The sequence below is a fragment of the Pongo pygmaeus genome, chromosome 14, assembly GCF_028885625.2.
Source record: "Pongo pygmaeus isolate AG05252 chromosome 14, NHGRI_mPonPyg2-v2.0_pri, whole genome shotgun sequence".
Taxonomy (NCBI): domain Eukaryota; kingdom Metazoa; phylum Chordata; class Mammalia; order Primates; family Hominidae; genus Pongo; species Pongo pygmaeus.
In genome coordinates, this window is record NC_072387.2 from 24,548,216 (window position 1) to 24,563,875 (window position 15,660).

The 15,660-nt window shown below is 32.7% G+C and overlaps 1 pseudogene; it reads right to left on the reverse strand.

Moving 5' to 3' along the window:
* Window positions 1-15,660, reverse strand: part of LOC129032037 (uncharacterized protein C2orf27A-like) — a 39,795-nt pseudogene that overhangs the window by 16,934 nt on the left and 7,201 nt on the right.

A 15,660-nucleotide genomic window follows, 5' to 3' on the forward strand; every position in this document is an offset into this window, starting at 1 on the left:
ATATATAATTCTAAGATATAACAGTAAATTAGAGTCTGGCACATAAGGTTTTTTTAAATAAAAGAGAAACTATAAAAGTGCACATGAAATTACACTCATTAGAAGAGATTTAATTTTTACATAAACTTGGATTTGCCACTAGTTAGATTTGAGTCCTCAAACATAAACTATATATAAATAAGGGTTGATGTCAATTAATATTATGCTAGACTTATGCCACGACAAAAGCATCATAAAATAATACCACTCTTTAAGATATAAATTATGTAATTGCTAATAAATATTATTCTTCTGAATAATTTTACCCTAGTAATTTTCTTCAACCTGACAGAGTTTCATGGACAATTTGAACCATGAGTATATGCAAATGTAAGGTCAGGATTCATATTTTCCCTCAACTACATATTATAATCACTATGCTATCTTTGTTAAGAATTTTCTATTTATTGTCACAAACGGCATTCCTTTATGATATAACAACCTAAGTGTCAGGGTTTTCTTTATTTATTGTATAAATATCTATCTGCATTAGTTCTAAAAAATTTATTAGCACTTTAAGGGCAGAACCCAAATACTGTAATACATTTACACAGCATGAGTACATCATGCATAGTCTAAGTGTGTATAAAATACCAGCAATTGCACATGTAAAGAAAACTTACCAGACAGTTGTTTCCACTTGACTGTCATTGAGCTGCCAACTATCCAATTGGGGAAACAGTGGAAAAAGCACTTGAATCTGTCCAATTGAATGAATTGCACTATGAATTGAATGTGTTACTATCCCTTTCACATCCTATGTCTAAAACCAAAAATGTTTATTAAACTTCTATAGAATGATTTTCATCACTATTTCCTTGGTCCAAATACCTTTATAAGGGAATTAAATAACATAGTTGGACATTTTTTAAGGCTTCAATTATAATTTTTATACACATATAAGACAAAAAAGTGAGTACCTTTGCTAATCACTTTTAAATTTCAAATCTTAGGTTGAGACATTTTTACACTAAAAATATGAAGTTAAAATCAAATATTATTTTAAAATCAGAAATACTATTGATGGATTTAAAGACAAGTAATTTTAATGTTACAGAATATTAGTAATACAATCTTAAAGCAAAGTATATTTTTATATCTAACAACTAACTTATTCAGTTAATTGATTTAATTTGAAAGGCTGTATAATATGTAAGATAATAGATATGACAGATTTCCTACTAAGGAGACAAGGCCAGGGTAAAGCATATTGCTACAGAAAAGATAGACATTCTTTAAAGTTTCACTTAAAAGATCTGCAAAAGCCAAAAAGAAACAAAAAGTCACAGATTTATAGATGAGCAATGTTTGATATATAAAATAAAGATACTGTTAAATTCTGACAACAACATGAAAACAAAGCCACGATTCACCCACCTGAAGCATTAGAGCATGTTGGGAATGCACAAAAATTGATGCATCCTCTTTTGGTGATGATTCCAGGCAGAGTTGAGCATCAGTGGCCTTAGCATTATATGTAAAGACAATGCTACTTGAAAGTTTCCCATCGTATAAAACCTGTTTATGATGTTCTGCCAAATGAATATCACTCTCAGATTTAAACTTGAAGGTACTCTGAAAAAATAAAACTAAGGTAAACACTCTTTTTAAAAGCAACAATTAAAACACAAAAGTTTTAAAGCAGAGAAACATTTGCAATAAGAAAGTACTTGTGTACCTTTCATGTGTCAGGGACTATTCAGTGGTGTTACTTTGTTATTGTCACTTCAATTTAATGAGAGTTAAGTTTTATTATGCCAATAAAGATGCTCAGATCTTCATTTTCTAATTTAAAGTTTTTGATTACTGGCAAAATCATTTCATTAGAAAAAAATATCAAACCTGATATTATATATAATAGGATTTTACTTGACTATATCATAGCATAAGTTTAATTTTTCTTGTTAACACTTTAAAAAGTATTTATGTAAATAAACAGTGCCTGACACATGAATTACTTATAAAAATGACTATCATTTGAGGCTATAAAAAGTTAATATGCAAAAATATTCATATCTTTACTCAAAAGCAAATCAACCTATGAAATACCAATGCTACTCGACAATAATATCACAATATACATGCTAAACTCAGAAGAGAAGTTTGTTAAAACATGTTATTACTTTTTATGAAAGACAACTAAACATATGCCATCGATAACAAGAAAGGTATTGTTAGACGTGGTTAAAATTGCTCTGCAGATAGGAGTCTAATAATGATAAATGATATTTAACCTTTGCAATAATCACATATCAATATTACTATTACTTTCAACTTACAACTATGAAAGCTTAATGTTAAGAAATTAAGATGTAGAAGGGAAGGGGCCAGCATGTAATTCTAAGTCTTCTGATTTATAGTCCATATTCAATGTATCGCTAGTGAAATCATCTTAAAATCCTGACTCTGCCACTAATTATCTTTTTCAAGCTTAGGAAGTCATTTAGCTGATGTGGCTCCAATTTTCTCACTCAATGTTATAATAAGGTTAAATCAAATGTCCCAAACTCAAGTTCTCACAGGAGGCACACAGATACGCATGTAAGTGAATTTGGCCAGATGGGGACTTCCTCAAACTAGAGAATGTCCTTTCTAAAAGTGGCCCCTACTCCTCAGCTCAAGTCAATTGTTCAATGTTGCTAATTCTTCCATATTTTTCAAGAGAAACATGAAATCCGAATTTTTATCTAAAAGCTCTATATTTTAAAATTTAATTCAAACATTTTAACACTGTGAAGACCAATCATGTCAGTTTTTACTTCTGGACTAGTGTGTAGAGACTAATACAAAACTGGATGCAAACTATTAATTATTAGGCATGTGTCAAGACAAGAGCAACATGAATAATTAAAAATTCGTGTAGGCTGTAGTCTGAAGTATTTCATTGATAATACTTTTTTTTGAATGAGGAGGGTAGTGTTATCACTAGAATGCTTAAGAAAGCATATCTGCATTCAAAAAAACAATGACTGAATTAAAACACACAAGATATGTTGTTAAACACTAAATCAGCTTTCCGTGTCTGCATTTTACCACTGCTGAAACATTTGTACATCCCATTGTCTAGAACAAAACTCTTGCTTTCATTTTGTTCATATTGCTTACACTGGAATTAACAAGTTTTAATATATTATCTTAAAAGATTTGAAATACTTTTGTGGAAATGTAAGATGTCTAATAAAACCTATTCTTATTTGGAAATACATTGGTCTTAGTTTTTCTGAGTCCATGACACATACCATACCCTATTTTGGTTTGTAGGAGGAAAACAAGTTTATGTAATTAAATCTAACACTTTTGGGTTAAAAAAAGTGTATAATGTAATTTAAATATAAACATAGAATCCATTAAATAAAGATAATTTTCTTATCTTCCCTTATTTGTAGTATTAGGTTATTTCTATGTCTTTAAATTTATATATAAAGGCAGACATGGGCAATGGCTCACACCTGTAATCTTAGCACTTTGAGAGGCCAAGGTGGGAGGATCACTTGAGGCCAGGAGTTTGAGATCAACCTGGGCAACACAGAGAAAGACCCCATCTCTACCAAAAAATTAAAAATTAGCCGAGTGTGGTGTCACATGCCTGTAGTCCCAGCTTTTCAGGAGGTGAAGTGGAAGGATCACTGAGCCCAGGATTTTGAGGCCACAATGAGCCATGATCATACCACTGCACTCCACCCTCGGTGACACAGTGAGACCCTGACTCTAAAAAAAATTTAAAAAGAAAAAATTTTACATAAAAGTATAAGCCTTTATATAAATATCAATATTTATTGTATTATTTCTTTCAGAAGGATTTTCAGAGGAAGAATTGTTATATAAAACTGTATGAACAGGACATGGATGAGAATGAGGAGTGACTGCAAATAGGCAGGTAGGATCCATCTGGGGTGATAGAAATGTTCTAAAATTAAATTGTAGTGATGTGTGCACAACTTTGTAAGTTTATAAAAAATAATTGACTTGTACACTTAATATTAATGAGTTGTATGGCATGTAAATTACACTTCAATAAAACTGTTATAATTATTTTAAAAGAAGAAAAGAAGGTATGAATATATTTTGTACCAATTATACTCAAATGAATAGAGTATTATGCATGCTTTTCAATACGGATCACTTCAGCATAACAAAGAAGGTGGGTGGAAGCAAAGTTATACTGAGCTAAGGAAACGATTCCAAGTGGTAACTGAATCCACAGAAACAAATGAAGGGATTCATAAATGATAAATCAGAAGATCAATATAATAAAATCTACAAACATATACTGTATCTCCTTTCTTCTCTCAGCTTCTTTAAAATACACAATTATATGAAGTAATAATTATGTCATGTTGGGTTTGTAACATATACAGATACTATATGTATAACAATAATGTCACAAAAAACAGAAAACAAATAGAGCTATATAGAAGTGACATTTATATAACTCACTAGGATAAAATTAGTATAAATCTGAGGCTGATTCCAGTGAGTTAAGATGTATATGGTAAGCCTTAGTGCAATCACTAAGGAAATGTTTTTTTTAAGTGAAAAAAATTATTTAAAAATTGAAAATGCTATATAAGAAAATAAGCACATAATCCAAAGAAAGCTGTAAAGAAGAAATAAAGAAATAAAAAGAACATGAGACACATAGCTAACAAAAAGTAAAATGACACATGGAAACCTATCAATAATCACATTAAAGATGAATGAAATAACCAATCCAATCAAAAGGCAGAGATTGTCAGACTGGATAATAAAGTAAGATTCAATAACATACTGTTTATAGAATATTCAAAGATAAGAACATATTTAAAGTAAATGGGAAAAAAATAAATCACAAGAAAGCTGGAATGGCTGTGCTAATATCAGACAAAACAGACTTTAAAACAAGATATATTACTAGATATTAAAAAGACATTGGATAATGATAAAAGGGCCAATCATGAGGAGGATATAGCAATTGTAAACATATACGCACCTAACAGCAGAGTGTCAAAATACATGAAGAAACATCTGGAGAAATGAAGGGAGAAATGGAGAAAAGAAGTTAACAATAATAGTTGGGCACCTCAATACTCAACTTTCCATTCATAAAATCAAGAAAGAAACTGAAGATTTGAACAAAAACCAAACAGAACTAACAGTCAACTCTAGAACACACCATCCCAAAGCAGCAGAATACACATTCTTCTAAAGTACACATAGCTGGGCTAAGTGGCTTATGCCTGTAATCCCAACACTTTGGGAGGCTGAGGTAGGAAGATCACTTGAGGCCAGGAGTTCAAAACTAGCCTGAACTAGCAAGACCCTGTCTCTATAAAAAACTGAAAAATTAGTCAGACACAGTGGCTTGTGCCTATAGTCCCAGCTACTCAGGAGGCTGAGGCAGGAGGATCACTTGAGCCCAGGAGTCTAAGGCTCCAGTGTGCTAGGACTGCACCACTGCACTCCAGCTTAGGTGACAGAAGGAGAGATCCTGTTTCCAAAAAATACATACACACAAAACATTCTCCTGGATAGACCAAACTCAGGTCATAAAACAAACCTCAATAAATTTATGAAGACAGATATAATACAAAGTATATTATCTGTCCAAACTGGAATGTTAGAAACCAATAATAAACAGGAATTTGAGGAATTCACAAATATGTGGAAATAAACACATTCCTAAATAACCAATGTGTCAAAGAAGAAATAATCAAAAGGGAAATTACAAAATATTTTGAGATGAATAAAGGCACAAATACCAAAATATAAGCAGTTAAGGCACTTAGAAACTTATACATGTAAATGTTTTTATTTAAAAAGAGGATTTCAAATCAACAACTAAACCTCCCACCTTATGACCCTGGAAGCAAAAAAGCAAACTAAACATAAAACAAGCAGAAAGAAAAAAATAAAAAGAATTATAGAAGAACTTAATGAAATAGAGAATAAGAAAACAACTGTGAAAACACAATAAAATCAAAAGCCAGTTCTTTGAAAAGATCAACACTACTAACAAGCCTGTACCTAGACTGATTAACATATTAATATTATTATCTCAACAGATACACAAAACCTATTTGACAGAATCTAACACTTTTTATAAGAAGCATTGAACAAACTAGGAATAGAATGGAACTTCTAACTACCAAAAAAAAAGCATCTATAAAAAACCTACAGCCAACAACATAGTGCAATTTGTTGCAGGATGTCAGAGCATAAGAAGGGTAAGAAGGGTAGGTAGGAGAGCTGCCCAGTTCATGAAGTCAGAATTCCAAAAAAGTGATAAGGCGTCTACCTGAAACAATAAGGAAGAGGCAAGTGGGTTGTGCCTTGACATAAAGTTTCTGAGTATGTGCAAGGTAAGGAAGGTTAGGCACACTAAGGGCTTCTCTGTGTAGAGAGTCAGAGCCTGAAAAGGGTGAGAAGGCATCTGCCTGAGAGGAGAGGGCAAACCATGGGAGGCAGCTGGACCTAGAGTGGGGGTTGAAAATCATTCATTTGGTGTGTGGCTTGACATATTGGAGTCTGGGCAGCCAGAGAAGGGCATCCTCACAGGGGGTTGCCTGGCTCAGTTTGTTGTAGCCTGAAGATGATGAGAAAATATGCATAAAGGGAAGCAACCAGGCAAGGGAAGGCACAACACCAGCAGGGCAGGGAGCACATTGCCTAAAGGAGTAAGCCAGGATGGGGTGTCAATAGTTCTAGAGAGAGGGTAGCATCTGAATAAGAGGGCTTCCCAGCAGGAGGTAAAGAAACCTGGGGCTCCAGAAGGATATAGGGAAGGCATCAGCTCAACAGCCTAGCTCAGTGTATTGTGCTAGAACTGAGGAAGGTTTAAGAGGGCATCCATGATGGAAGGTAACCAGAAAAGAAGCCAACACCTGCCTCAGGTGAAGAGGGCATCCATATGGAAAATGCAGGAAAGACTGAGAAGCTGTTTGATGCATTATAATGTAAATGCAGTAAATTGGATCTTTTTACTATAAAATATACAACAATTAGCAAAATTTTAATGGAGTCTGAGAATTAAATGGTAGTAACAAATCATTGCTAATCTCTTGATTTTATGTTACAGAATAATTATGTGAAAGAATGTTCTTGTTTGTAGGAACATGACATTCAGGAATGATGGATCATCATGTCAGTAGTTACTCTCATAGTTCAGGAAAAAAACTGACTGGCATAGTGCTTGTAGCTTTTCCGTAATTTTTATTTTACTTTTAAATTTAAAAATGAGAGAGAAATAAAGAAGGAGATAAAGATTTAAGAGAAAGTGAAATAAAATAAGTGATTTAAGAGAAATGTTAAAGATAAGCAAAGTAAATAAACATGCATAGTCAAGTCTCTGGAGAAGAAAACCAAAGCAAGGAAATAGAAGAAATTCTAAAAGTATAGTATAAGAACAATTTCTTAAAATATGAAAAGATGCAAACTACATATGAAAGTGCACACCACATACCTGAGAAATTAACTCAGAATGACCAACACCAAGACATATCTACCAAAATTACTAGATTTAAGGAAAAAGAAAAAAAAGTCCTTTGAACATCTAATAAGACTGAGTGTCTTGTAATGGAGAAGATATTACATTGTCAACAGACTTTCAATACTAATACCTCATGCCAGGGAAAAATTAGTAGCATATTTAAGACATCCAAAGAGAGAAAGAAAAGTCAAGGGTTTTGTAGCCAGGCAAAATGACTTTCAAGTAAAAAATATAAAGCACCTTACAAACAAGTATCAAAATGCATTTCTCAAGAAATACTGTTTCCCTGAACTCTTCCTGAGGAATCTACTACAGAAAGAGCTAAAATGCAGCTAAAACACATCAATATAAGGAAATAATATAAGCCTTAAACACACAGGTACTTATAGGACTATGATTAAATAAGAGTTAAGAGAGAATGGTATGTAATAACTGTGTGTGCTCACAATGTAGATAAGACCTTGTATTAGCTTGCTGGGTCTGCTATGACAAAGTACCAGAGTCTGGATGGCTTAAATAAAAGTTGTTTATTTTCTCATAGTTCTGGAGGCTGTAAGTCTAACATATGGGTGTAAGCAGGGTTTTCTTCTGAAGGCTCTCTCCTTGGTTTGAAGACAGCCTAACTACATTTTCTTCCCTGTGTCTTCACATGGTCTTTCTTTTGCATGTGTCTGAGTCCTAATTTCCTCCTCTTTATAAGGATACAGTTATACTGGATTAGGACCCAATAACCAAAATGACCTCACTTAATCTTAATTACCTCTTTAAAGACCCGTCTCCAAAAACAGTCACATTTCAGGCTACTGAGGGTGAGAATTTTAATGAACTGTAGGGGAACATAATTTACCTTGTAACATGCCTCAATCATTTTAAAAATGGCAAGAGGGAGAATGAAGAGAACACATAAAAAAACAAATTAACTGTATTTTCAGTAATTTAACAATTGGGCATTATTGGTATTATTATTCTGAGGCTGTTCTTTGTGTATAATTATGGGATTTTCTAATCTATTATCCTGTGTGTATTTGACAGTCAGTCTCCTCAATGAAGAAAGGAGATTTAACTTCAAGTAGGTCAAGTTAAAACACCACACTCTCCTGCTTTTTCTCCTTATTCCTTTGCTCTCTTCTTTCTCCTTTGCTGGTTCCTCTGCATCTCCTCAACCTACAAACGCTGGCTTTCCCAAGGACTCATTTCTCAGTTATCTTTTTCTCTGAACTCACTTCATTGGCACCTAAATCCAGTCCTTTACCTTTAAATCCTGTCCATATCCTGCCAATGCCAAATTTCTATCTCCAACCTAGATGTCACCTCTAAACTCCAGACTTACTTCATTTTTCCATTTAGATGTTTATCGGGCATCTCAAACAACTATGCCCATAACCTATGTCCACAACCTAATATTTGATCTTCTTTGCCAAAACTTATTTCTTCATAGTCCTCCCATGTCAGTAAATGACAACTCCATCAGCTCAGTTGTTCAGGCTGAAATTCATGGGGTTACTTGCTCTTCTCAATCCTCTCTTGCTCCCTTACCTCATGTTCACAGTGACAGAAAATCCTACTGGCACTACCTCCAAAGTATATCCAAAAGCTGACCTTTTAGAGTCTTAGATATTTTAGATATGCTTTATCAAAAATCTAATCAAGTCTCAATACTTTCCAGAGCTCTTTCACTAAATAACTGCAACAGCCCCCTAACTAGTCTGCCTATTTCCATCTTTTCTCCCTATTTACCATAGTAACCAGAGTGATCCTTTTCAAATTGGTATCAGGCCAGGACACTCAAAACTTTTCAATGGCTGTCCCTCTCACTCAAGCGCAAAAATAAAGTCATAACAATCCTCTGGAAGCATATAGTTGTTCTCTGAATTAATCTTCTTTGACTCTCTGCCTTGCTCCTTCTGTGACAGTCACAGGAAAACGTAGTCACAGTGTTCTTTAATCTGTGAAGTAAGCTTCTGCTAATGGCCTTCATTCTTGCTCTGGCATTTACCCCTAAAGCTCTTCCCCGGATATCCACTTGGCTAGCGTCAACTTCCATCTTTTTTACCTGCTTTGTGTGTCTCATAGCTCTTATCACCATATAGACACTATATATTTTTCTTTTGTTTTGTTATGTCTTCTCCCATGATACTGCAAACCCTACTTCTCCAAAATACAGACATGGGGTTTTTGTTGGTTTTGTTTAATTGTTATGTCCCTAGCATCTAGAACAGTGCCCAACTGTTTAATAAAAGAATGAATGGATGAATTAGTGAAGGCTAATTATTTGTATTTAGTTAGCATTGATTTATTTTGTTTTTTCTTTCAACTGGGCTGTTGTTATCTTTAATTTGAAAGAGGGGTCTACAGCATATGCTGTGGGTAAATGAAATACTGGATACATACCTATCATTCAAGAAAAGACACGCAATTTTGACTTTGATAATTTTGTTTTAGCCATTGAATTGTAGTCAACATCATTCTATCAAGACACATTGCAAAATACATAACTTTTCAACTACATAGGTGCATGTATAGCCTCTCCCCAAATCTTTCTGTTAGTTATCATATGTATTACATGTATATACTCTGAATCTTCCAGGTTTTCTTCTTCAGTCAGTAATGAGAGTCAAATAACAACAAATTTTTTAAATTTTCTTTCAAAAGACTTAAAGAATATTTTCACTGGATAAAAAATTCTAGGTTGACAGATATTTTTCTTCCTTTCAGAACTTTAAAGATTTTGTTCCACCTCTACGGCTTCCCTGCTTTCTGATGAGATGTGTACAGAAATTCAAATTATTGTTCTCTTATCAGTATCTAGTTTTCCTCTGCCTGCTATCAAGATTTTCTCTTTATCTTTGGTTTTCCACACTTTGACTGTAATGTGCCTACTTTGGTTCTCTTTGCATTTATTTTGGTTGGAGTTTTCAGAGTTTCTTCAATCTATAAATGTAATCCTTTTACCAAATCTGAGAAGTTTTTTATCATCATTTATTCAAATATTCTTCTGGCTCTTTCTCTTACACTGTGCCTATTAGACCTTTCAAAACTGCCCCCATACATCTCTGGGGTTCTATTTTTTCACCCCAATCTTTCATAACTCTCTTCAGATTTTCTATCAATCTATATTCAAGTTCATTTACTTCTCTATAATATTAATTCTGCTAATAAGCCCATACAGCTTATTTTTAATTCTGATATATTTTTCAGTTCTAGAATTGCCATCTGATTTTGTTTTATTTCATGGCTGATACTTTCTGTCTTTTAATTCATTATAAGTAAACTTTTCTCTACCTCGCTAGTTACAATAGACCTCATGTGATATTTCCAACATGTGGGTTATCTTAGAGTTGGTATATGATGATTTTCTCTTCCCTTGAGAATAAGTCACATTTTCCTGACCATTTTTAGAATAAGTACTTTTGGATTATATGCTAAATAGTGTGACTATTACTCTGTACAATATTATGGAGAAACTTTCTGGCCAGAAAGTTTCCTATAAAGCAAAAAATGGGGATATCAGTCCATGTAGACTGACTCTTCCATATTTTGACTACCCTCCAAAGCTTGCCTGATTTTATTCAATCTCCACAACCCTCAGATAGATGTTATCTATATTATGTGCAGAGTTTACAAATGGTTATTTGTGAGAAGATCAGTTTGTTAGGAGCTCACCCCTCCACACAAGTATTGGAAATCCTCTGAAGTGATTTTTAATATTGGAGGTTGTGTTATACTTTTTCTCTTATCAGTTAGAACTTTATTATGATATAGCAAATTATAAAAACCATTATGCTATCATATTCATAAATGAAAGAGAGAACTCAAAGCTAAATTTTCAAATATCTGGCCATGAAGACTAACTGCTTGCTACAAGGGATTAACAGAACAATGAGAAAATGTCTAGTAATAATTATAAAATATACAAACTTTGTTAATATCTGATTTGCAAGCTTATGTCAAAGGGCCACCTCATACAGAATCTTGAAGACATTAAATAACCCCAAATAGAGATCCACAGTAAACTTATCTGGTAGTAAATTTTACTATACTAGACAAATCTACAGTGAGATTTTCTGTATTTTAAATATTTTCTGTATTTCTGTATTTTCCAAACTGAATGGTTTATTTAGTTAATAAGTGATACCCTAACTTATTTACCATTTCCAGAAAATAACCAAGTACAGAATATTTACTGATAAGCTGCAATGCTCAAAACCAAATATTCGACAGAAAAAAATTTACCTAGCACTACAGTGACAAACAGGTCAAAATCATTTGTGAGAGGCTCTATTGAATATATAGTTTGATGACATTATTTGAAGGTAGAATTAACTTATTTTATTAACTTCAAAGCCCATATGTTGACATGCTATCCACACTAAGCTCAGAATCATAAATTTTGTCTGACCATTACAATGAAAGAAAGTTCCATATAACTTAAGGCACTAAATATAAATACTATGTTATTATACAACACTAAGTAATTTAAACTCCATTTGTGATTTATCCAAATGTCCATTAATTATTATATTCTCTACACCTTAAAAATTCCACTGTAGCCCTCTACCCCTTCTCTCACAGAGAGTGACTTTACTTAGATAATTGTGACTATGATGTGTGAACTACTCAGCTTTTCTGTCAAAACACAATCTGATCATTTGCATTCCTCCTTCTCCATGTTCTCTGAATTTCTAAAAAAAAAAAAGCTTTTTAATATAAAAAAATTTGCTGATGCCTGTCATGGTGCAATTGTACTTATAATATTTACAAATTGGGAAAATGCATGTACCTGTGGATTTATCAGCAACCCCCACTAACAACAAGAGTGCAGTAAGCTGAGAACTTTCAAAACTTAATAAAATGCTATCTGATGTAATGCCCAAATTTACAGGTATATCTCTTAAAAGTTCTGATTTTAGGTACTCTACTGTGTGTTAGGATACTAAGGATACTCTATGTCACATGAGCTGTGCACACATGATGACCGGGTTACTGCTCATTATCACTGTTGTTAAAAAGAATGACAAGAAAGACGTGTGAAAAGAGTACTACAAACTACAGAGTTTGCAAAGGTGTTCACGACAAAGTTTGCTTCTTTGTGAATAGAATTACAAAATTGCTTATATTCGGCCTTTTTCCTTGATGTTGCCAGGAAGCTCCCATCAATTCTGAAATTTCACATTAGCAATCATATTGGATTTGTATTTTCTTGATATTCTACCTTTTTATATTTCATTTGTTTGCTTGTCACTCTATTTAATATCATTCTACTAGAGCTTAAAAAGACACTGCAAGTATTTTATGAAACAACTCAAAGAAGTAGGAAAGAAAAGCAGGCAGCATATTAATAAAAAATATGAATTACAAAAATATTCCTATGCAAGATCGACAATGGCAGAACCAGGATGCAAACCCAACAAAAAGACACATGAAAGAAGAAGTAGCTGGACAAGCACAAATTCATTTCTAGAGCCAGTAAGACAAAAACAAAAATGATGTGGAAAATATATGATAGCAAGTATTGTTACCTTGACATAAAAATAATAACATTATTATTCTTCAATATTATTATGGTTATTAAAGTCACAGAAAAAAACGATCTTTTAATATAGGTAAATTCAAACTTTCCTCTCTCTCTATATATGTGTGTGTGTGTGTGTGTGTGTGTGTGTGTGTGTGTGTATGACATAAAAATAAAAAGAGAAATACCAATGCAAAAATACAAAGGCCAAAGAGGGAATTTTTTAAATGTTTTTCCTTTCCATAACACAATCTTCACATTAATTATTTAAATTGAGTTCAATAAATAAACCACGCTTCCATACAAGACAAGTACTCCTTCAGAATTATAAATACTTTGACTATAATGTGTAATTCTCCTTCAACTCCAAGTAGTTTGAGACTTCACAATTCCCAATGTGATTTAAACAGAACCTTTATATATTCTCCTAGCCAGGTGTACTGCACATTTAAAACTAACTCATATATGTGCGTGCTATATCTTACCTAGATTCTTTGTTCTTAAAGCTTAAAAAACAGAAAGAATATGATAAATTACATTAAATAATTAGTTTTGCTAAATTAGTTTACTCACTACTGTACCTACTTCCTCACTGCAATTAAAGCAAAAATATAAACTAAAATTAAATAATTTCAGGCCCATGAAGTATATTATCTTAGATTCCTTCTAAATCTTTAACTCTTCTTTCCAAGTTACCAGTAATATTAACAAGTTATTTATTATGTTCATTATGTAATATATATATTTCAAATTTTTGTATTTTAAATACTACATTAAGCAAAATAGTTTTATAAGATTTATTATTTCAGAATTTTTAACAAAAGGCATGCTATCAATATTAGGAAATATTCTGAAGAATAAAAATGTTTATAAAGAGAAAACAGTTGAGAAAAAAAGCATCTTTGAACCGAAAAGAAACACATAATAAAAACTGACTACATTCCAAAAATAGAAATGACTCAAACTGTATTAAAGAAAGATTTTCACTAAAAATTATATTACATCACATTTTACATCTAGAACACGCCATAGAATTTATAAAATTACAGTTATTACTACCTTATATCTAGGTCCTAACTGATGAATTGCAAATATCTGTGCTGGGTTGAGTGCTTCACTGAACACATACATGGCACCAAGTTGACTACAGAATACCCTATTTGCATCAACAGTTTCTGATGATCCAAGAAAGCACTTGTCATAGCTCCATTTTTAAAAGTCATTAAAAAATGCATCATTTTTAATGATGAAAAGGTTAAAATCCTTAAATCAGCCTTAATAAATATTTTAAAATATAACAATAATAATAGAAGAAAGCATCAATTAAGACTTTATTATTTAAATAATAAATGCCAGTCAAGTTTTTTGGGAAAAATGATCAATTACATGTTTTACACTTATGTTTAAGCAAACAAACAATAGCTACCTACTCAATCTTCCGACTTGCCACTTTTCAAATATTATAGTTAAAGGCAAAAGAGCTTACAATTATTTATTTACAAACATTAAAATAATTTAAAACTGTAATGATGTATAATTATCCATATATAGAGAGATTGATCTGAATCAAGGGAATGACTGTTCCAAAATGTAATCATGAACACATAGGGTCTAATTTTTTTATTCTACTTTATTTTTGAAATTATGAATCTATTCCTCTATTCCTCCATATTTAGTAAAAGACACAAAGAAAATAAATCCCCTCTCATATATGAGTAGGAACTACACAGAATCAAATAAACAATAAGACTAAAATCTACTGCTTAATGCGGATGGTACAGTGCTCTCCACATTGAGGAATTCAGCACTGAAGAAGCCAAAAGCTTAACAAGATCTTTCCAGCCTTTACTTCTTACAACCCACCCACCCAAACCAGGGAAACCAGTCATGGCTCAGTTCCCTTCACCTATCCCCAAAGGCTATTTCACACCTTAGAATGAATAAGCAAGAATTATATATGTAAGAAGTACTTTTGGTACTCCGATAAAGTAACAAAAATAAATTGTGAATGCATACAAAGGCAAAAAGAACTGTCGTCATTAAATACCCAATCTTTAATTAGAAGTATAGGAACTTAAACTTTAACTGCATAAACTATGCATATATGTGTTATTATCTAGAACTCTCCACTTCTTAGGGCACTATTATGAATAACCAAAAAACTAAGTCTTTTCTTTCCAAGATACTGTCTTATCATTGAATGAGTCAAGAAGACCACTGGGATTTCTCCCACTCTATAATAAAAAGACTCTGGAGAGAAGATCTCCTCTGGAGAGAAGATAAAAAGCAGAATTTCATCTGTGTATTCTAATTCTGAAAACAACATTCCATTAAATATTTATTGGTTGTGGCACAACCATGAGTTTCTATGGCAGGGAAAAGCAAATTTTTCTATAAAGGGACAGACAGAAAGCATTTTAAACTTTGCTTGCCACACCTGGTTGCTGTCCCATTCTTCTTTGATTTTGTTTGTGTCTCAAGAAAACAAACAAACAAACAAAAAACCTTTAAAAATTAAAAGCCAAGAGTCTTAGCCCTTAGCTTACACAAAACCAGAAACAGGGAGAGGGTCAGATTTGGCTCATAGGGTGTAGTCTGCCAAGCCCCGATCTAGGGGACAACCTATGGACCATACACACAGTGC